The following is a 24119-nucleotide window of genomic DNA, read 5'->3' as shown; positions in this document are numbered from 1 at the left end:
TCCTTAATCAAGTTATCAGTCTTAGACTTTCTCCTTGATTTTCCAAAATGTTTGTCAGACCAATTTCCATTGACCTTTTCTGAAACCATATTCTCATCATCTTGATGAACGTTAACAGAGTTATTCATAATTTTATCTTTTCTTTTCTTATTTTGACTCATTTCTTATAGGTTGGATCGCACCAAACACAAATTGTTAGATCTTTTCGTGTTTGCCTGCTCTGATACAAATTGAAAAGACGAGGGTACCCAAATATACCACAATCTTAAACTTTTCCACCTGTAAGTCCTCTTACCGAAAGTGATTGTCTATGGACTGAGTCGAGACAATACAACGAATCGGTACTCACACTTTGTGTGATCGTCTATGGATACGAGATGGAGACACAACAATCAAAGTGTGATTACTTGATAATAGGTTTGTACTTAACCAAACTCTATAGGATCACTATCAAGTAATACGGAGTTAACGTTTGTGTATTTTACTTTAAATTATAATAACAACAATTATAATTGCGGAAAACAAAAGTAAAAGACACAACAAGATTTTGTTAACGAGGAAACCGCAAATGCATAAAAACCCCGGGACCTAGTCCAGAATTGAATACTCTCATAATTAATCCGCTATAAAAAATCACACCAACTTCGTATAGTTGAGACCAAGCAACTAAACCTATAGTTCACCTAGTTTCTTCAGTATCCCTGTGCTTCCGACATTCAATAAGTGCACGCACTGGAACAATTCTTTTGGTTCGTATTCCAAGCAGTAAAGGAACAACAAATCTGTTCGGTAACAACTCTATTCAATCTCAGTGATATGAGTTAGATAAAGGATCTTCTGTTTAATCCAATAAACTCATTTGTCGGGTTTAGATCAATCTATCCAACAACTACCAAAGTAGCAGTGTTTAGATTATGCAATCAATAATACGATCTATCAAGATGCTAAACACTGATGCCGATCTTCGTAGCTAATCAATCAAATCTATCAAAGATAAACTGATTATAGTTGGATCCCAGCCGTTCAAGTTTTGTGCACACCAAAAATTATGAACCCAAATAAGAAATCTTCTTCGTCTTCAAATCTTCAATAAACACTTGTACACCACAACTTGAATCTCTTGTGATCAATTACGCACAGAACTGAGTCTGTTAATAATGGATTATCACTAGATGTCTTTAGATCTACAAACAGTTCTAAAGATCCCGTCGATACTTCGATCTAGTTTAAGTGAATCTTATATCAGAAGAGAAAATTCTCAAGAATAAACAAACTAGGTGCAATCAAAGTTCAACCACTTTAGTCAATCAAATCGAATCGAAAACTAATAATACTGCAATTATCTAGTTTCCCACCAACGGTACTCGTAGAGCTTCTTGATCCAACAGAAGTCTTTAAACAAGCGGTCGTAAGAGATTTCGCCTAATTAGGGTAGTTTCCTCTATGAATAGACTTCTCCACCAGTAACAACACAACAAGGTAGTTTTGCTGGCTCTTAGGATGGTTTGCTTGAAATGCAAACTTGGGTATTTATAGACCAAGGAAGTTTGGACACCAAGGATGTTAGAGCATAGCTCGGTTTAACCCAACAAGCGTTTGTATGTCAAGTTTGGTTTTCATATTTTAGTGAATCAAAACTCATTTAAAGAGTCGCTTGATTATTTACTAGAGTCAACTTCGTATAGGTTAGCTAGAAAGTTACTAGGATATGAGACTTAGAAGTATTACGTGAAGACTTGAAGAATGTGAAGAAGTAAAGAACTACAACGACGACATCATCTTTCCATTTGAGGTTAGTAATATTTGACTTGAACTGTTTCATTCCTAACGTATCTTTCAAGTCGTGCATATTGAAAACATAACTGTGAAGCTGTGAATGATTATACTCTAGTTAGACATAGTATTAAGGAATTACAATACGAAGTATAAAGTCTATCTTTTGGACTTTGTATATAAGACATTGACATAATCGTATAAATGTTATTGTGATTATGTATGGGTACGGGTGAAGATTTCGTCCTAGGAAACAATGTTTTACATTCGTTTAAAGGAAGTACAATTCATAAACTCGTGTTATGAATCGAAAGGGAAATCGCTAGGCTTATTGGTATTGTTATTCATTGCAAATCTTTGGATTACCAATATGTGTGTTTAGTATAACCGCTCATAACTTGTTTATGTATCTTGGTAAAACTATTCACAAGGCCTGACTTTCGTATTGGTATGACTTTTATTAGTGAAACTGATCTTAAGTAATCACTTGAGACGGTATGATCGAAATATTGTAGTTGGTATGACCAACTCTAGATATTGGGGAACCGACCCTAGTAAGAGGTACAACCGATCACAAGTAGGGGAATCGATCCTGGTAAGAGGTGCAACAAAATCTTAGTGAGATCGATCATATGACTTGTGCAGCCGAATACAAGTTACATACCATATATATGTGGTAACCGATCCTAGTACCTAGTCAATCAACTTTTGGTAACTAGTGTGACTGATCCTAGTACGCACATGGAGGTAGAACCGAAACTTATTTTGGTAGAACCGTTAAACACATGATTGATGATTTGATAGGATAATCAATCACTTAGTTCTTGGAAATCAAATGAATCAATTCTATACTTGTTTGGAAGTGTGGCAAATCGGTTCCGAGATTGTAAATATGAAAAAGGATTTACAAATTAAAGATGTCGACATACTTTGAACATGTGGAGTAACTCTTATCTTTTATTGTTCAAAGATATTCCTTAATATCTAAAGGAGAATCCCGGATCGAAATAAATTGAGAATCTTTCAATTAAGGTTTTTAGTTTTATATGCTTTTAATTTCCAGCAATTAAATGCATATCTTTAGAAAATAAAAATTAGTAATGTGCATTTACTAATTGGATATTTTCTACTAAGATTTCGGTCAATATTTGGACAAGTCATTTCCAGAAATTATGAAAACTGATTTTGGCGTTTATTGCATATCTTTGAGAATATTCGGTTTTGGAAATTCCTTGGTGTCTAAACTTCATTGGCCTATAAATATTGAAGTTTGCATTTCAAGCAAACTAATCCTCAGAGCCAGCAAAACTACCTTGTTGTGTTGTTACTGGTGGAGCCGTCTATTCGGAGAGGAAAGTATCCTAATTAGGCGAAATCTCTCATGGACGCTCGTTTTAAAGACTTCTTTGGGATTGTGAACCTCTACGAGTACCGTTGGTGGGAAACTAGATAAGTGCAGTTTATTATTAGTTTTCGATTGATTTGATTGACTAACGGTTGTTGAAATTTGATTGCACCTAGTTTGTTTATGCTTGAGAATCTTCTATTCTGATATAAGATTCACTCAAACTAGATCGAAGTATCGACGTGGATCTTTAGAACTGTTTGTAGATCTAAAGACGTCTTGTGATAATCCATTGTTAACAGACTCCGTTTTGTGTGTGATTGATCACAAAAGATTCAAGTTGTTTGTGTGCAGGTGTTTATTGAAGATCTAAGAAGATTTGAAGACAAATAAGATTTCTTATTTGAGTTCATAATCTTTGGTGTGCACAAAACTTGATCGGTTGGGGATCCAACTACAATCGGTTTATCTTTGTGATAACCTTGATTGATTATTTGAGTAGATCGGAATCAATACAATCTTTGTGATTAAGAGTATTGATTGCATAAGTCTAGACAATTACTTGGTAGTTGTTGGAGAGACAGATCTAAGAACCTGACAAAAGAGTTTATTGGGAAAGACGGAAGAGCCTTTTGTCAAACTCATATCACTTGTTTGAAAAAAGTTGTTACCAAACAGATTTGTTGTTCCTTTATTGTTTGGAATACGAACCAAAAGAATTGTTCCAAGTGCGTGACTTATTGCAAGTTGGAGGCGCATGGATACAGACGAAACTAGGTGAACTATAGGTTTAGTTGCTTGGTCTCAACTATACGAAGTTGGTCTAGATTTTGTATAGCGGTTTAATCCTGAGAGTATCCAATTCTGGACAAGGTCCCGGGGTTTTTTTGCATTTTCGGTTTCCTCGCTAATAAAATCTTGATGTGTCTTTTACTTTTCTATTTCTGCAATTATAATTGTTTTTATTATAATTAGAAGTAAAATACACAAACTTTAATTCCTATTTACTTGATAGCAATCCTATTGTGTTTGGTTAAGTCCGAACCTATTATCAAGTAATCATACTTCGTTGTTGTATTGTCTCGACCTTGTATCCATAGTCAATCACACAAGTTATATTATTGTCGTATTGTATCGATCTCATATCCATAGACAAACACACGAAGCGTGAACCGGTTAGTTGTATTATCTCGACTCATTCCATAGACAATCACTTTCGGATAAAGGACTTATAGTTGGAAAAGTTTTAGATTGAGGTATATTTGGGTACCCTCGTCTTTTCAATTGGTATCAGAGCAAGCAAACACGAAAATATCTAACAATCTGTGTTTGGTGTGATCCATCCTATAAGAAATGAACTCGACTTCTCATGAATCGACTTCAATTAACGTACCGCCAAGACTTGATGGAACAAACTATCTATGGTGGAAATTTGCTATGAGACCCTTTCTTCAATCACGAGACTTTAATACATGGCTATTAGTCGTCGATGGTTATAATCGCCCGAAAGTAGAAAATTCAGAAATTGAGTTTAAACGCTTAGTGGATTTTTCAAACGATAAAAAGGCTTTTTCTAAGCATAATTCAGATGGTTTAAATGCTATAATACATGTTGTAAGTCGTGATCTACAACATCATGTATCAACATGTCAAACTTCGAAAGAAGCTTGGGATAATCTTTAGATCGTATTCGAAGGAAACACATCATAGAAAGAAGGGAGACTTCAAACTCTTACGTCCGATTGGGAAAACCTTCGAATGGATGACAACGACACTTTTGAAGAGTTTCATATTAAACTCTTTGAGATAATTAATACTTTTTTTTCTCTTGGAAAGACTATTTCTGAAAAAGATATAGTGTGCAAAATTTTCAGATCATTGCCATCTAGATATGATTCTAAGAAGCATGCAATCATGGAAGCAAATGATCTTTCAACACTCTCACGAAGCAAACTCGTTGGAAAGTTAAATATCTTTGATCATGAATCACAGTCTATTCAAACTAAAGGAATCGCTTTGAAAGCTGCAAAAATTCTGAAAGCTCCAATGGAGAGAAATAGACAGATGGATGATTCAGATGAACATATTGCAAAAAATTCTGATGATGAAATTAAACAATCAATATCGTTGATTACTAGACAGTTTCGAGATCTCTTAAAAAAAAGAAATAAGAGATTCATAAACGATACTCATCGATCTTCTCGTCCACATGATCGAGTTCTTGTCAAAAAGGATCAAGAAGAAGATGATGAATATCAGCCTCAGTGCTTCAAGTGTAAAGGGTTTGGTCATATTACTAAAGACTGTCCCAATCCGAGGAAGAGGAAACAACTAATATTGCATTAGTTGTTAATCTTATTCCTTCCTCCTCCACTAGTGATTTACCCCTTTTTAAAAATGAACATGTCTTCCGGAGATGTTATTAAATCATCTAATGGTAAAGGGAAAAATAAGACAAGGTGCAAAAATTGTCTCAAAAATAAAATTGCTAAAAGTTGCATAGGCAACCCAAATCAATCTCAGGATACTTCGCTAGTTCGAGGTAACAAAAATAGAATTTCTCATACGATACTAGATCAAGGACACTCTGGTTTTTCAAAATTCCATAATGAGAGAAAATCTCATACTAATACCACCTGATCGATATTAGCATTCTTTCCTCACGCGTGTGCCAAATTTAGTGAGGAAGAAGAAAGATCAAGGCACTTATGTATAGGTTATGGGAATAAAATCTACTAATTGAAAATATTTGAGATATTCGTATTTATAGGAATATTATATTTTCAGAAGTATGAAAATTATAAAAATATCCTTCTCCTTCTTTGGTCATTCCTTGTCCGAACTATGAGTCTGGATCCAATGTCTTCTCTTGATAAGATGCTAGATCAGAAAGATCACTTTAAGAATAAGTCTACATCTTCTCTTGATATAGAGAAATCGAAGAGCAAAATCAAAAAGAGAGATTGGATTAGCAAGAAGGAAAGAGAGAATATGCTGAAGAAAGATCAGTGTATTGAAGTATTAACATACTTCTGTATTCAATCATAGACCGAATTACATGTTTTTGCAGAATCCTTCACAAAAATTTCTCAACTGCAAGAAATCTTGGTCAAACAACAAGGTTATCTACTTGAAGAATTTCACAAGCTGAAGACTGAAATTAATAATCTACCTTCCTCTAGCATTGAGATGAAGGATTAATCCAGGATAATAGACACCAATCGTTGATTTCTTTCAATAAATTTGTTAGAGCACTGCTCGGTCGAACTCACATGCGTTGCTATCTCAAGCATGTTTGTCAATATTAGTGATCAAAACTATAAGTCTTGATTTCTAGTCTACTATAGCCAAGTCTCAGACTAGGATAAAAAATATAGTTGAGCTCAAGAACTCCATGGTGATCATCATACAAGACGAAGACTTACTCAAGGAACTGGTGAAACTTCATCGACTAAAAGGTATGTGGAGACTTGAACTTATCTATCACTCAAAAGTCCATCTACTATATCTCCTATCTTGAGACAAAAGACGTTTGCTATATAGACTTTGATTATAAACATTTGCTATTTCGAGCCGAGTTTATCTCGCTTATCTATTTCTCGAAATATGTGTTGGTAAGCTTTCGCTTTGTCCAAGTTCATCTTTACCTAGTGACGAAAGTCATATTATGTTTCAATTACTTGAAAATGGCTTTGAAGAAAAATAGTTTGTGAATAACAACTATATAACGTCCTCTAAGAATGTTTTAATGATTGAAATGAGAGTTTAGATTATATAACCATTGTTGGATATAAGCATTGTGTGGTAAATCATACATGTATAAGTCTTTATTCCTAGAACCAAAGTATGCGTATTTTGTTGCTCAGGAAAACCGGAACAGAGTCCGCGAACCCAGTCCGCGTACCCTGTCTGCGTACTGTCGGAGGTTCTCTTCCCGAGAAAATCTGCTGGAGTTTGTGAACTATTTATAAGCTTATTCCGGGTACTTAAGTCCGTGTACCTAGTCCGCGTACTTAGGTTGGTTATTTTCTAAAAACGATTAGTCGTGAACTTATATTTATATTAACTAAGGAATGCAAGTTTGGAAACCGTGGCTATAAAGTTCATGAATGATTCGAGTGAATCAAATCGTTTTTGCTTCGATTTTGTATTGTATTCTTCTATAAGATCTAATCAATTGAATAACTCTCTAACTAGTTCATTTGAGTCATTTGAACTAGTTATGGTAAAGAATAATATGGCTGATATGAAAGTGCTCATATGGCTAACCTTTTGGTTAACTACTGTTTAACCAACTAAATGTACATGTTTGGGTACGGTTACACAAACCTAAAACGTGCATTTCATTTGTGTATAACAGTCTAAGTTTCGGTCTAAGTTGAAAGATATTAGGTTGAATCTAATCAGGTTTTCATCTAAAGGTGAATATTGAATGCTTTGTTACCAAGCTAACATTGATTGCAAACCCTGATTTGAAAGACTATATAAGGGAGAACTCTAGCAACTGGGAAACCTAATCCCCACACCTTTTGTGCGATACTAGTTGTATAAGCTAGAGTCGATTCTCCTTCAACCTTAGGTTTCTACCGAGACCCTCACTGCACCAAATTTAATGATTACCAACGGGATCTGGCAGTTGCAAAGTGGGGTCCAACAGTTCCGCTCTGTTACGACGGTTGGTGTTGCAAATTTTAGCAACAGCTATTGCCGTTGCAAAGTTTCGGTCGCAACATTTTCTTTGAAAAGTCGTAACTTTTCAACAGTTGCGAAATTAGATGGACGCAACGGTTCCACACAGTTACGAAATTTCTGTAACCTCAAAAAAATAGTGGTTTTGACTGGTCGGTTTTGACCAGTCAAAACCAGGTCTAAATTCTAATTTCTTGTAACAAAATCAGGTTACCCCTATTCATTTGAAAATCAAATTAATCCAACAAAATTAAGTTACCCCTGTTTTAAAACCAAAACTACCTAAGCAATGAACTTTACAACAAAATCAAAAAGACAAAAATTGCTGAACAAAAAGATAAAACTACAAATAAAAAGGACTTCTTTTCCTTGAGAGACTTCTATGTTTTGCAAGTGCAGCACTGCAAGAGAAGATGAAACTTAGCTCAAAAACCGAAAGAGTACACACAACTCGGGGAATGAACTTGTTTCGTGGTTGATAATAATGCTGAGTGCACCAAGAGGAGTGACCACAATAGTTGGGCCAAATGCATAAGTCGCAAACTTAGCAACTTACCCAACAATCACTGCAAAGATGAAATCATCCCATTAGTAACGTAGTCTTGAAATAGAACATCCTGCGACTCGAATCCATTCCTAACTTCATATGGTTGAGTTAACTTCATAAGAGAACTTAAAAAGACACAACTTAAAAAAGACGATACTTTTTTAAAAAGACCCCTGTTTTGAATGTTAATACTTTACTCAGCGGGTACTGAGTTAACCAAAAAGACACAACTTAAAAAAACCAACTGTAAAAACAATCAATACACAAAATAGTTACGATCCATTGCTTAAGGCATTTTTGCAGATGTAAAATGCCCTTCAGGCAACCAAATTAACCACATTAAACAAACATAAGAACAAGATTCAAGGACAAAGAAATCAATCTAGTTCCTGAAGTCCAGTTTTTTAAAAGAATCATTGCTTGGAACAACATACTATACATTTAGCTCCCATAGCACATAATGCAAGGCAAGGTGATGACACCACTTGCAGGAACCAAAAAACTCAAATTATAGAAAGGAAAACCATCCAAAAGAGCCATTATAAAAGAATGCCTAAACCACAGTGTTTTCATTAAGAATAAGGCTATGAAATATAACTTGTATGCAAATCTCTGCGTCTGTTTTGCAGAAACATTTGAAGATAGAAAACAATCAACATGTCCTCCTGCATCTTTTGCTGCTTCCAGAGCATCTACAGAGAAACATAATTAAGCAAACTATACTCCATTAAAGAAACATAAGTGGGAAGAAAATTGTGTTACCTGGTTGTCATCAACGCTAAGATATTGAAAGCATTTTCTGAAATACATGATTGTCGCTTATATCCGTTACATGATTGATTTATGGTTGCCCTGGATGGTTTACCCAATTCTCATTGATATCTGCACTCGAATAAGGTGTGCAAAATACTAAGAACAGATATTTTTAAGTTTTTCGAACATGTCAATATATTTTTGTTGCATATGACACAGGTGATCTAAAGACTAGCCCAGCATCTTTATATATGAAACAAAAATAGAAAACTTACGGCAGATATATAACATCTCCCTTCTCCTTTAAGCTTCATTGCCAGTGTATCGTATGCATCCAAGTCGATGTATCCATCGAACTACGTACAAGAAAATGAACACTAGAACAAAAGAGGACAAAACCAAAATCATGGTGCAAACTTAGAAGGATGCAATTACTTTGAGCATAACTACTAGTCTCTCCTGACTCTTTATCACTATGCCTAATAATAGTAAAACGTGAAGCTCACCTTCTTGGTCCTCATTCCACAAAATCCGTTGCGATTAATCTTCAACCCCTCAATTCAGATACTAGCATTTTAATCCCATCAACATCATCATCTTTCATTCTTCTTTGTACTCTCAACCACAGGCACATAATTGTGTGCAGTCTTTAGGAAAATCATGTAGAAGACTTGGATAAAATCATAAAACATAGATACATACTATTTTTGAAGTTGAACATATGCTACGAACATGTGGCAACAAAGATAGGAATACTGTGCAAACACTAAATTCAAACATCTCTCAATAGTTTGACATCACATGTGTATAAAATATAAGACATAGAAAGGAAATAACTCAAAGGTCAAAAGGATACGAAGAAAACAACATATTCAGGCTTCAGAGCCTCAGCACCACTAAGTATAGTGCAGTCCTGATAAATTTAGTGATTTCAGTGTTAGTAAACCACTAGACACTGAATTTCAAAATATCATAAGAAACTTTACTTAGAGAAACATATCCTGTAAGTCTTCATCATACACCACATCTCCATGCAAAACCTAGATAAAGAAACAAATTGTCTTTGTTACGAGTACCAATCTTCAATTAAGTCAGAAAACCCCTGAATGGAAAGCAAATCATAAATAGCTTAATGCTAAACTTACAGGGAAAAAACCAGAGTCAATTGACTTGGCAACCTGAGATGTATCAGCAGCTGATATCTGTTATCAGGAACAAAAGTTCCTGTAAAACACGAAGGGATGGCAGAGACACACCGGATAATACATAATTTTATTTGGAGTTTGTTACATTTCCTTTGCATGTAGTTCATCCAGAAGCAAATGGAGACATTCCAACAGATGGGACTCCTTCTGTAAGAACGCAACGAAAAGAAAGAAAAAGCTCTTGTAAGACATGATCAAGTGGAGCATAACACTTAGTACTGTCTATGTTCTAAAGTTGTAAGATTTAGAAACAAAATAAAGGCAGATCGCTGTACAAAATTACAAAGACTAGACTGAATAACTTCCCACCCCTGGCCAGAGCTCTTACAATTTCAAGGTTTAGTGATGGAAACCTGGAATAGTAGAAACAGTTAAACAACAACAAAATTACAATTAGTATCAATATCTTCTGACGTCAACAGTTTTTATTTAAACCTCCATGTTCTCTTAATCTAAAATTCAGATTCACAGTAACCACAACTATTCGAAACCCAATATTATCAAATCTGAATCATACCCAAGTTCCATTTCATTTCTTCAAGCAAAATTTTAACAACAACAATCAAATCAACAAACCCCTTTCTGCAACTGAATTAACACCTACATTTGTACTCCGAATCTCAAACAAAACCCAATACTTATCCACACTTGATCCTTCAACCGAATTAGATCTTCACTCAACCTATTAATCTCCACCTGCACAGAAAAAAAAAAGACAAAAGCAATGAGAATTTACGGTAAAAGACTAAAGAAGAAAATGGTTCACAGTGAGATGGAAGAAAGAAAATAAGTATAAATCGAAGAAGACGGTTATACATCCAAGAATATAATGCAACAACTGAGATCAAATCATGGTGGAACGAGTTTACTTCCATTGATAGACCGAATCATGGTGGAGAGCAGCGCTGCTATGTCAGTTCTCGGATTTGAGATTAGGGCTTGATTTGGGATTTGAGATCTCTGAAATCAGTAAATCGTTCGACCTTGATCTCGAAGAGATTAATGATTTGAGACTTGATAAGTTCTCTGAAATCAGATTTGTGGAACCCTAATAATCAGAGAAGATAACGAGAGTGAGAGGTCTGAGGAGAATGAGAAAGAGTGAGGTTTCTTTCGATAATAATAGTCAGCCAAGTCAGTTTTGATCTGAATGGGCTGAATAGACCGAGTCAGCTAAAAGTGTGGGCATCCACACTCGCTAGTCGCACGCGTACAACTCCGATCTGTTGCGAGTTTTGTAGCGAAAACAACTGTTGCAAACTTTTTGCAACAGAAATTCGCAACAAAATTCGCAACAAGGGCCAACATGTTGCGAAATCTGTTACTAATCTAGTTAGCTCATACATGTATAAGTCCTTATTCCTAGAACCAAAGTATGCGTACTTTGCTACTCAGGAAAACCGGAACAGAGTCCGCGAATCCAGTCCGCGTACTGTCGGAGGTTCTCTTCCCGAGAAAATCTGCTGGAGTTTGTGAACCATTTATAAACTTATTCCGGGTACTTAAGTCTGCGTACTTAGGTTGGTTATTTTCTAAAAACGATTAGTCGTGAACTTATATTTATATTAACTAAGGAATGCAAGTTTGCAAACCGTGGCTATAAAGTTCATGAATCGATTCGAGTGAATCAAATCGTTTGTGCTTCGATTGTGTCTTGTATACTTCTATAAGATCTAAGCAATTGAACAACTCTCTAACTAATTCATTTGAGTCATTTGAACTAGTTATGGTAAAGAATTATATGGTTGATATGAAAGTGCTCATATGGCTAACCTTTTGGTTAACTACTGTTGAACCAAATAAATGTACATGTTTGGGTACGGTTACACAAACCTAAAGCGTGCATTTCATTTGTGTGTCACACGCTAAGTTTCGATCTAACGGTTGAAAGATATTGCTTTAATCTAATCAGGTTTTCATCTAACGGTGAATATTGAATGCTTTGTTACCAAGCTAACATTGATTGCAAACCCTGATTTGAAAGACTATATAAGGGAGAACTCCAGCAACTAGGAAACCTAATCCCCACACCTCCTGTGTGATACTAGTTGTATAAGCTAGAGTTGATTCTCCTTCAACCTTAGGTTTCTACCGAGACCCTGTAGGTTAACGACTTGAATACTTCATTGGGATTGTGAAGCTAGACCGATACTACTTTCTTGTAGTTAAGTGATCTGATCTTGTTGTTTCTATCGTATTGAGTACAATCGTAATGATTGTCTTGAGATTGATATCTCCGATAGGCAAGATATAAAAGTAATCACGAACATCTTCGTCTCATCGTTTGTGATTCCACAATATCTTCTTTCGCCACGTCGATTAAGATTATTGTGAGGTGATTGATAATACTAGGATGTTCTTCGGGAATATAAGTCTGGGTTATCAATTGGTTCCTTTTCAGCTTGATTTATCAAAAGATGGAACAAAACTCGTAGGCATTTCTGTGGGAGACAGATTTATCTATTACTGTAAACTTTTCTGTGTGATACAAATTTGTTTATTAAAGTCTTCGACTTTGGGTCGTAGCAACTCTTAGTTGTGGGTGAGATCAGCTAAGGGAATCAAGTGCACAGTATCCTGCTGGGATCAGAGACGTAAGGAGCGCAACTGTACCTTGGATCAGTGTGAGATTTAGTGTGGTTCAAATAGAGTCCAGAACGAAGTTAGTTGTAGTAGGCTAGTGTCTGTAGCGGCTTAATACAGTATGTGTTCAATCTAGACTAGTTCACGGGGTTTTTCTGCATTTTTGGTTTCCTCGTTAACAAAATTTCTGGTGTTTGTGTTATTTGTTTTCCGCATTATATTGTTTATCTTTATAATTGAAATATCACAGGTTGTGCGTTTGATTTAATCAATTGGGAAATACGACCTTTGGTTGTTGATTAAAATTGATTGATCCTTGAACACTGGTCTTTGGTACCGTTCAAGTGATTTCTCTTGTATTCAATTAGACTCTCAGATTTCTATTTGCTTGAGTAAGAATTGAATCGAGAAGGAGAGATATAACTCTTTGATATACTTTATTAAGATTGAGTCTAGTTGATTCTCTTGAAAGTATATTAGAGTTAGTCCATACAGATTGCTAATCGAAATATTAGGTGTAGTTGTTGTACCCCCCCTCCCCCCGCTTTTTCAATTGGTATAAGAGAAGGAAAACACGTTTAAAGACCTCACAAGTCTGTGTTTGTGGCAATATGAGTCTGAGGACAGAATCTCTTCTCTGGCATATACGCATACCAAGATGTCTTCTAAAGCTTTTAACTATGTCAAATGTCTTGGGAATACCTCAAAGAATTACTCCTTAGTTTATTCTTCTGAATCCCGAGGTCGAAAGGTTGTTCCATCAAATGTTGACATCTCTCCCTCAAATGAGACATTTGACACTATGACAAAAGCTGAAATGGAGCTCACCAGAATCTCAAAAAATTCTACCGAGGCTATTTATTTTCAGGATCATGCTCAGCTTATTGATGAATTTGAAACGTCTCTTGGTCGAGAACGTGAACTCTATAACATCATTGAGTCCTTCTCTAACAATATTGAAATTTTTTTCCAAGAAACTACTCTACAACGTGAAAATATTAGTGTTCTTGAGGATATTGTCAAGGAAGACTCAATTAGAAAAAAATATTTGATAGAGACGCATTCATCAGACCCAAACAGACTTCGTGTCGAAAAAGAGAAACTAGGTGCATTTCTTATTCTAGCCCATGAACAGTGCAGATTATTGGAAAAGGAAAACTCTGTCTTAAGGAGAAATTCTTCTGTACCAACTAATTCTCATGAATTATAGCACATGAAGAGATGTCCTCCAGAAGAAGGTTGTGTCAAGAAAGGTTTACGTGACTTACAATCTTCTCATATGGCTATGAAGTTAAAACATGTGCCAGTTATTGCTTCTCCCCCACGAACCTGTACATTCTGTGGGAAAAAGAATCTCTATGCTATTCATTGGTTTTCCAGGAGGAAACAAATCTCGAATCCTCATAATTTGCTTCTTTCTACTATCAATGGAGTAAATAGTCTGTCGACTTCTGCAGTGAATCTCGTGCCCCTAGAAAACTAGAAACCTTATAAAAATGATCTCTTTTCTAGAAATCATCACAGGGTACAAGTTCATCCCAATGGTATAAATTCATGTACCACTAATGAACACATTCCATGTGTTTATAAGAATGAATCTGGTAAGTCTAAGTCTAGAAAACGGATTCCTCTCTATCCTGATCCTCTTGAACCAATCTCAAGGGGTCCTGGATTTTGTCCTAAAAGAAAACCTTCTGACGGATATGTTAAACAAGTTGTGTCTTACTCTTCTGGGATGAAAGTCAATCGAAGAAGAAAGGCGAAGAACACAAAGATCAAACTGTCAGATGATATGTACAATTCCTTTCTCAATGATCATAGTGGGATTATTTCTCACTCTACCACCTAATTCCAGGTATTCTTTTCCTTATTTCTAACTTGAGAGGTACAAGGACAATAATTGAGAAATGCTCAAGTATGTTGTATATTATTTTTTTTCTGTTTGAGTTTTTGTGCTGACGGTCCACAAACGTTCTCCTCCTCCTCTTGCGAGTTCATAGGGTTTCCATAACAAGTGTTCCCTTCTCTTGTTTACAAACACATATGTATTTACTCATATATTGTCTTTTTCCATCCCTAACAAAAAAAATATATGGAGAACTCTGCAAATTCTCAAGAGATTGTGCACCTTGATATGGAGGATGACACTCAAGGACGTGAATCAATTCAAGAGCTGGTTCTAAAGAAGATGCTTGAAAGAAAGGATCACAACTCCTGGATTGATGATTCCTTCAAGGATTTAATGCGTTTTCAGAACGATTCAAAGGTTGAGTTTGCAAATCTTCAACTGCAAATTAACCAACTCTTAGATGGTCAGGCCAGGATCCTTTCTAATCAGAATATTATGATACGGAATCAAAAGAATCTCATCATGGACTTCTCAAGGCTATACAGCTTTCTCGGGTTGTTGATCGTAGAGTTAGTTTTCTAACTCACGAACATGGTATGTCTACGGTCAAGAGAATAAAGGAAATCAATGATACCTTCTTTGATGGATTCATCGAAAGGTATGAGGTTCTCAATGAACTTTGATCTTATTTACCTAGTAAATCTTCTATTGAGAATTTTATTTTCTTGTTTTGTTTAGAAGAATAACTAGAACTTGGAATAGCCATTATTGTGATTACACATAGCTATGTCCAACGTTTTCATCTTCATGTTTTTAGGTTTATTTGTTTAAATTCTAAGAAAAAATTGTTTGGAAGATGATATTTGCAGTATTTATCTTTATGGTTTTATATATTGCAATTTTTTTTGATATATGTGTGTTTGCGTCCGTGAACTATGATTGTCCCATACCTTTTCAAAATTTAAGTCTTTCGTATGTCGATATGCATGTATTGATAAAAGAATGAATGAACTTTTGACATTACAAAAGTTTGAAGCCTATTATGTCATTATGCAAATATTGATGGAAGATAGGATGAACTTTTGTTTACGAGGATTATGTCTATTGTATGTCATTGTGCAAATAGTGATGAAAAATAGAATGAATGCTTGTCTATTCCGCAGTATTGATCTTCCCTGATCCATATTTTATGTATATATTATGAGTCTCCGTAAGTTCTCTTATGTCGAGCAATTCCGATTGGATTAATCATGGTTATCTTGTGGTTAAACTAATTGAGTATTTTTGGATTCAAATTCATATTCGTATCTGACTTGTTATGTCCAAAGAAATCCTTATTTTCTTATGAAATTAAGGTCGCTCTTATTGTTCTTTCGTGAATGACATAGTATGGGGGAGAGTTCTTAATTGAACTTGTGCTTAATTGCCAAATCTTTGTGGGGAGTGCGGCTGTGGAATATTATAGGGGTTATCTTGTATCTTAATAAACTCCTTGATGAAAGCATTTATCTTCGGCTATATGATTGCATCTAAATAAGTTGATACGTGCTTTCTTTTGGTCATGAAATGTCTCTATGGAAATTTTCATTAGGATCCCGTTTTCGTACCTTTGCCAATTTTATTGACAAAAAGGGGAAGAATTAATGTCTAGTTCACACTACAAATACATATGGTTTTGGGATCATTATGTAAGGGGGAGTGGTTTCCATGTGAGATGGAGTATTGACTCAGGGGGAGTGATACATATCACCATAGTATTGTTGTCGAAGTTGTGATACATTTGAACTTTGCTGCTGTATAATAATACTATGACACTTTATAACAATGATTGAGAATTCTTGTTTTCTCATTGTTATAGCTAAGGATTTTCAACAACGATAATGTTAAACTTACAACCTTTGGAATCAGTGGAGTACTTGGAAGTGACGAAGATTTCGAGTAATGTTGAAGATTAGGCATGTGGAAGAGGTGCTACAAAAGTTTATTTATTTATTTTTGTGTTCCATATGTATTGATAGTTTTGTCACTAAAATTGACAAATGGGGAGATTGTTAGAGCACTGCTCGGTCGAACTCGCATGAATTGTTATCTCAAGCATGTTTGTCAATGTTAGTGATCAAAACTATAAGTCTTGATTTCTAGTCTACTATAGCTAAGTCTCAGACTAGGATAGAAAGTGTAGTTGAGCTCAAGAACTCCATGGAGATCATTATACAAGAGGAAGAACTACTCAAGGAACTGGTGGAACTTCATCGACTAAAAGGTATGTGGAGACTTGAACTTATCTATCACTCAAAAGTCTATCTACTTTATCTCCTATCTTGAGACAAAAGTCGTTTTGCTATACAGACTTTGATTATACACATTTGCTATTTCGAGCCGAGTTTATCTCGCTTATCTATTTCTCGAAATATGTGTTGGTAAGCTTTCGCTTTGGCCAAGTTCATATTTACCTAGTGATGAAAGTCGTATTATGTTTCAATTACTTGAAAATGGCTTTGACGAAAAATAGTTTGTGAATAACTACTATATAACATCCTCTAAGAATATTTCAATTATTGAAATGAGAGTTTAGATTATAAAACCATTGTTGGATATAAACATTGTGTGGTAACTAATACATGTATAAATCCTTATTCCTTGAACCAAAATATGCGTACATTGCTGCTCAGGAAAAACGGAACAGAGTCCGCGCACCCAGTACGCGAACCCAGTCCGCGTACTGTCAGAGGTTCTCTTCTCGAGAAATTCTGCTGGAGTTTGTAAACTATTTAAAAACTTATTCCGGGTACTTAAGTCCGCGTACTTAGGTTTGTTATTTTCTAAAAACGATTAGTCGTGAACTTATACTTATATTAACTAAGGAATGCAAGTTTTCAAACCGTGGATATAAAGTTCATGAATCAATTCGAGTGAATCAAATTGTTTTTGCTTCGGTTGTGTCTTGTATACTTCTATAAGATCTAAACAATTTAACAACTCTCTAACTAGTTCATTTGAGTCATTTGAACTAATTATGGTAAAGAATAATATGGTTGATATGAAAGTGCTCATATGGCTAACCTTTTGGTTAATTACTGTTGAACCAACTAATGTACATGTTTGGGTACGGTTACACAAACCTAAAACGTGCATTTCATTTGTGTGTAACAAGCTAAGTTTCTATATAACGGTTGAAAGATATTGCTTTAATCTAATCAGGTTTTCATATAACAGTGAATATTGAATGCTTTGTTACCAAGCTAACATTGATTGCAAACCCTGATTTGAAAGACTATATAAGGGAGAACTCTAGCAACTGGGAAACCTAATCCCCACACCTCCTGTGTGATACTAGTTGTATAAGCTAGATTCGATTCTCCTTTAACCTTAGGTTTCTACCGAGACCCTGTAGGTTAAAGACTTGAGGACTTCATTGGGATTGTGAAGCCAGACCGATACTACTTTCTTGTAGTTATGTGATCTGATCTTGACGTTTCTACTGTCTTGAGTGCAATTGTAATGATTGGCTTGAGATTGATATCTCCAATATGCAAGATATAAAAGTAATCAAAAACATCTTCGTCTCATCGTTTGTGATTCCATAATATCTTCTTTCGCCGCGTCGATTAAGATTATTGTGAGGTGATTGATAATACTAGGATTTTCTTCGGGAATATAAGTCCAGGTTATCAATTGGTTCATGTTCACCTTGATTTATCAAAATAAGGAACAAAACTCGTAGGTATTTCTGTGGGAGACAGATTTATCTATTACCGTAGACTTTTCTGTGTGAGACAGATCTGTTTATTATCAAGTCTGCGATTTTGGGTTGCAACAACTCTTGGTTGTGGGTGAGATCAGCTAAGGGAATCAAGTGCGCAGTATCCTGCTGGGATCAGAGGCGTAGGAGTACAAGTATACCTTAGATCAGTGTGAGATTGATTGGGGTTCAACTACAGTCCAGACCGAAGTTAGTTTGTACTAGGCTAGTGCCTGTAGCGGCTTAATACAGTGTGTGTTCAATCTGGACTAAGTCCCGGGGTTTTTCTGCATTTGCGGTTTCCTCGTTAACAAAATTTCTGGTATCTGTGTTATTTCTTTTCCGCATTATATTTTTCATCTTTATAATTGAAATATCACAGGTTATGTGTTTGAATCAATCAATTGGGAATCCGACCTTTGGTTGTTGATTAAAATTGATTGATCCTTGAACATTGGTCTTTGGTACCGTTCAAGTGATTTCTCTTGTATTCAATTAGACTCGCAGATTTCTATTTGCTTGAGTAAGAATTGAATCGAGAAGGAGAGATATAACTCTTTGATATACTTTATTAATATTGAGTCTAGTTGATTCTCTTGAAAGTATATTAGAGTTAGTCCATACAGATTGCTAATCGAAATATTGGGTGTGGTTGTTGTACCCCCGCTTTTTCAAAATTGTAGAAGGTCTATTATGAATAAAACTATTTATTATTTAACGAATAAAATTATTAGTTTATAATTTTTCTTGTGATAGTTTTTGATTACATAGCATGTGCTTGAATGATTTATATTATTGTTATATATGTTTATGGGATGTTTGATTTCGGTTTTCATAACCTTAATATTCGATCTCATATGGTGTGAACCCTTATAGTTTGGGTGAATTTTTGGTTTAGCAGGATTAAGTTCTAGCCCATGTTGGTAGGCTTTATTAAAAGATCATAAGGGGTTTTGATTGAAACAAATATATGAAAAAGTCACAATATGTTGAATCATTTGGTTTAGCATAAAAGCATATGTGTTTCGGGGTTTCAACTTTTGCATTGCATTAGTTAAAACCGGTTTTCAACCTTTCTCTGGCAAAGGTTGGTCTTTGTTGTTGTTCTTTTGTCTTGCGAGAGGATGACAACATAAGGGGGGAGAGTCTATGTGAACTTGCGTTTAATGATATATCTTTATGGGGTGAAGAGGATGCGGAGCTTGAGGTAACAAATTTGTTAGTTAATCGTTTTCCTGTTTAAGAAAAGCCTGATTTTATTGCATATATTTATTTCTTTTGCTTAACAAAATTTCAGTACAATTGATGTTTATTCCATTATTTTTGTATGGATGTGTGTGTGATTCAATTGGTTCCGGTTAAGAAACACTATTGTTATCTTTCTTTATTGTCCGGAATCGAATTGTTTAGGCTTACAAAATTTCGGTGCAATTGCGGTACTTTAATGTCTATGTTTGTTTCAATTGCTTTCGGTTGAGGTAAATAATTATACAAGTTGATTTATTTGGTTTGTATGGATTGTTTATGGCTTAACAAAAAGCGTTTCGGGATGAATTGTTTAGTCCAATTCGATTCCGGATAAGAGAAACTAAGTTAATTCTGATCTTAGTTAGACTTATCAAAGTGGGGGTTTCTGTTATTCAAGTTTAATCGAATGCCTTAACAAGAAATGCTAGTTAACTAACCTAGTATTTGTCTTGTTTAAAAGTGAAAGGTCTAAGTTATTATTTGAATAATTATAACCTGATGAGAAAAATAGAGTTAATTCTGATCTTTATTTTTGTCTTATCGAACAAGCGATTGTATGTGTATAATCGGTTTAGCAAAAGAACTAAGGTGCTTAGTCAATTTTTGATTTGCTAAACTATTAGGGAAAATTTCTTCAGGCAATTGCTTCTTTGATAACATATTAAAATAAAATTATGTTGTAGTTTCAGTTTTGATATTGGTTATCAAAATGGTGTGTGGAACCCTCGTGCTTAACTCTTATAGGTTTTGCAAGTCTTTTGTGATTTGTAAGATCCTTTCGGTTTGTCTTTTATTTGCTCGTACCTTTGTCATTTTGTGACAAAAAGGGGGAGAAATATATGGAGTAAACAAGTGATTTGGTATCACTAAGGAAAGTACATTGGTGCTTAAACGTTATATCTAACGAAAGAGTAAAGCATATACTAAGGGGGAGTAACATATCATATGATGATTTGTAGTTATATGGACTACAAGAGGAAATAATAAAGACGTGCGGATTGAAAATCTACCTATCTTACCTTTAGGGGGAGTATTAGCTTTGTTATTATAATGTCAACAACGACATTTATGGATTGAATGTATACATGTTATTGTGATGTTGAAACTTGAAATCAAGCGTATGTGTAATGAATTCTTGTAATTTGTTTATCCATATGATGTAAGAGTTTTGTCACTAAAATTGACAAAGGGGGAGATTATTAGAGCATAGATCGTTTGAACCCACCAAGCGTTGATATGTCAAGTTTGGTTGTCATATTTTAGTGAATCAAAACTCATTTAAAGAGTCGCTGGATTATTTAATAGAGTCAAATTCCTATAGGCTAGCTAGAAAGTTACTAGGATATGAGACTTACAAGTATTACGTGAAGACTTGAAGAATGTGAAGAAGTAAAGAACTACAACGATGACATCATCCTTCCACTTTCGGTTAGTAATATTTGACTTGAAATGTTTCATTCCTAACGTATCTTTCAAGCCGTGCATATTGAATGATTATACTCTAGTTAGACATAGTATTAAGGAATTACAATATGAAGTATAACGTCTATCTTTTGGACTTCGTATATAAGACATTGACATAATCATATGAATGCTATTGTGATTATGTATGAGTATGGGTGAAGATTTCGTCCTAGGAAACAATGTTTTACATTCGTTTAAATGAAGTACATTTCATAAACTCGTGTTATGAATCGAAAGGGAAATCGCTAGGCTTATTGGTTTGTTATTCATTTCAAATCTTTGGATTACCAATATGTGTGTTTAGTATAACCGCTCATAACTTGTTTATGTATCTCGGTAAAACTATTCACAAGGCCTGACTTTTGTATTGGTATGAATTTTATTAGTGAAATCGATCTTAAGTAATCACCTGAGACGGTATGATTGATATATTGTAATTGGTATGACCAACTCTAGACATTGGGGAACCGATCCTAGCAAGAGGTACAACCGATCACAAGTAGGGGAATCGATCCTGGTAAGAGGTGCAACAAAATCTTAGTGGGTGGTAACCGATCATATGACTTGTGCAGCGGAATACAAGTTAGATACTATATATATGTGGTAACCGATCCTAGTACCTAGTCAACCAACTTTTGGTAACTAGTGTGACTGATCCTAGTACCCACATGGAGGCAGAATCGAAACTTGTTTTGGTAGAACCGTTAAACCCATGATTGGTGACTTGATAGGATAATCAATCACATAGTTCTTGGAAGTCAGATTAACCAATTCTAAACTTGTTTGGAAGTGTGGCAAATTGGTTCCGAGATTGTAAATATGAAAAAGGATTTATAAAGTAAAGATGTCGACATACTTTGAACATGTGCAGTAACTCTTATCTTTTATTATTCAAAGATAATCCTTAATAGCTAAAGGAGAATCTCGGATCGAAATAAATTTAGAATCTTTTAATTAAGGTTTTTTGTTTTATATGCTTTTAATTTCCACCAATTAAATGCATATCTTTAGAAATAAAAATTAGTAATATGCATTTACTAATTGGAGATTTTCTACTGAGATTTTGGTCAATATTTGGACAGTGCATTTCCAGGAATTATGAAAACCGGTTTTGGCGTTTATTGAATATCTTTGAGGATATTCGGTTTTGGAAATTCCTTAGCGTCCAAACTTCTTTGGTCTATAAATATTGAAGTTTTCATTTCAAGCAAACTAATCCTCAGATCCAGCAAAACTATCTTGTTGTGTTTTTACTGGTGGAGCCGTTTATTCAGAGAGGAAAGTACCCTATTAGGCGAAATCTCTTACGACCTCTCATTTTAAAGACTTATTTGGGATTGGGAAGGTCTACGAGTACCGTTGGTAGGAAACTAGATGATTACAGTTTATTATTAGTTTTCGATTGATTTGATTGACTAACGGGTATTGAACTTTGATTGCACCTAGTTTGTTTATGCTTGAGAATCTTCTCTTCTAATTTAAGTGTTAGAGCACTGCTCGGTCGAACTCGCATGCGTTTCTATCTCAAGCATGTTTGTCAATGTTAGTGATCAAAACTCAAAGTCTTGATTTCTACTCTACTATAGATAAGTCTCGGACTAGGATAGAAAGTGTAGTTGAGCTCAAGAACTCCATGGCGATCATCATACAAGACGAAGAGCTACTCAAGGAACTGGTGGAACTCCATCGACTAAAAGGTATGTGGATACTTGAACTTATATATCACTCAAAAGTCTATCTACTCTATCTCCTACCTTGAGACAAAAGTCGTTTTCCTATATAGACTTTGATTATACACATTTGCTATTTCGAGCCGAGTTTAACTCGCCTATCTATTTCCCGAAATATGTGTTGGTAAGCTTTCGCTTTGGCCAAGTTCATCTTTACCTAGTGACGAAAGTCGTGTTATGTTTCAATCACTTGAAAATGGCTTTGACGAAAAATGGTTTGTGAATAACAACTATATAACGTCCTCTAAGAATGTTTCAATGATTGAAATGAGAGTTTAGATTATATAACCATTGTTGGATATAAGCATTGTGTGGAAACACATACATGTATAAGTCCTTATTCCTTGAACCAAAGTATGCGTACTTTGTTGATCTGGAAAACCGGAACAAGAGTCCGCAAACCCAGTCCGCGTACTGTCGGAGGTTCTCTTCCCGAGAAAATCTGGTGGAGTTTGTAAACTTGTTACAAGCTTATTCCGGGTACTTAAGTCCGCATACCTAGTCCGCGTACTTAGGTTGGTTATATCTAAAAATGTTTATTCGTGAACTTATACTTATATCAACTAGGGAATGCAAGTTTGCAAGCCGTGGCTATAAAGTTCATGAATCAATTCGAGTGAATCAAATCGTTTTTGATTCCATTGTGTCTTGTATACTTCTATAAGATCTAAGAAACTGAACAACTCTCTAACTAGTTCATTTGAGTCATTTGAACTAGTTATGGTGAAGAAGAATATGGTTAATATGAAAGTGCTCATATGGCTAACCATTTGGTTAACTACTGTTGAACCAACAAATGTACATGTTTTGGTACGGTTACACAAACCTAAAACGTGCATTTTATTTGTGTGTAACAAGCTAATTTTTCGATCTAACGGTTGAAAGATATTAGCTTGAATCTAATCAGGTTTTCATCTAACGGTGAATATTGAATACTTTGTTACTAAGCTAACATTGATTGCAAACCCTGATTTGAAAGACTATATAAGGGAGAACTCTAGCAACTAGGAAACCTAATCCCCACACCTCCTGTGTGATACTAGTTGTATAAGCTAGAGTCGATTCTCCTTTAACCATAGGTTTCTACCGAGACCCTGTAGGTTAACGACTTGAAGACTTCATTGGGATTGTGAAGCCAGACCGATACTAATTTCTTGTAGTTGTGTGATATGATCTTGTTGTTTCTATCTT

General features: G+C 35.1%; 1 long non-coding RNA gene across 9 annotated transcripts; it reads right to left on the bottom strand.

Moving 5' to 3' along the window:
* Nucleotides 1-7991: 7991 nt before the first annotated feature.
* LOC113298022 lies at nucleotides 7992-11386 on the bottom strand. Of its 9 annotated transcripts, XR_003333969.1 has the most exons (7): nucleotides 10917-11386; nucleotides 10596-10665; nucleotides 10253-10459; nucleotides 9614-10147; nucleotides 9383-9484; nucleotides 9117-9236; nucleotides 7992-8373 (listed from the first exon to the last, which is right to left on the bottom strand). It is a non-coding gene; the product is annotated as an uncharacterized LOC113298022 (long non-coding RNA). The 9 variants fall into 9 exon arrangements; XR_003333964.1 differs by adding an exon at nucleotides 8953-9046 and having other exon boundaries at nucleotides 10253-11386; XR_003333968.1 differs by having other exon boundaries at nucleotides 9614-9754; nucleotides 9964-10147; nucleotides 10253-11386.
* Between the last annotated feature and the right edge of the window lie 12733 nt (nucleotides 11387-24119).

This window comes from Papaver somniferum, chromosome 7 (genome assembly GCF_003573695.1).
Source record: "Papaver somniferum cultivar HN1 chromosome 7, ASM357369v1, whole genome shotgun sequence".
Taxonomy (NCBI): domain Eukaryota; kingdom Viridiplantae; phylum Streptophyta; class Magnoliopsida; order Ranunculales; family Papaveraceae; genus Papaver; species Papaver somniferum.
This window is presented reverse-complemented; position numbering and strand designations above follow the sequence as displayed.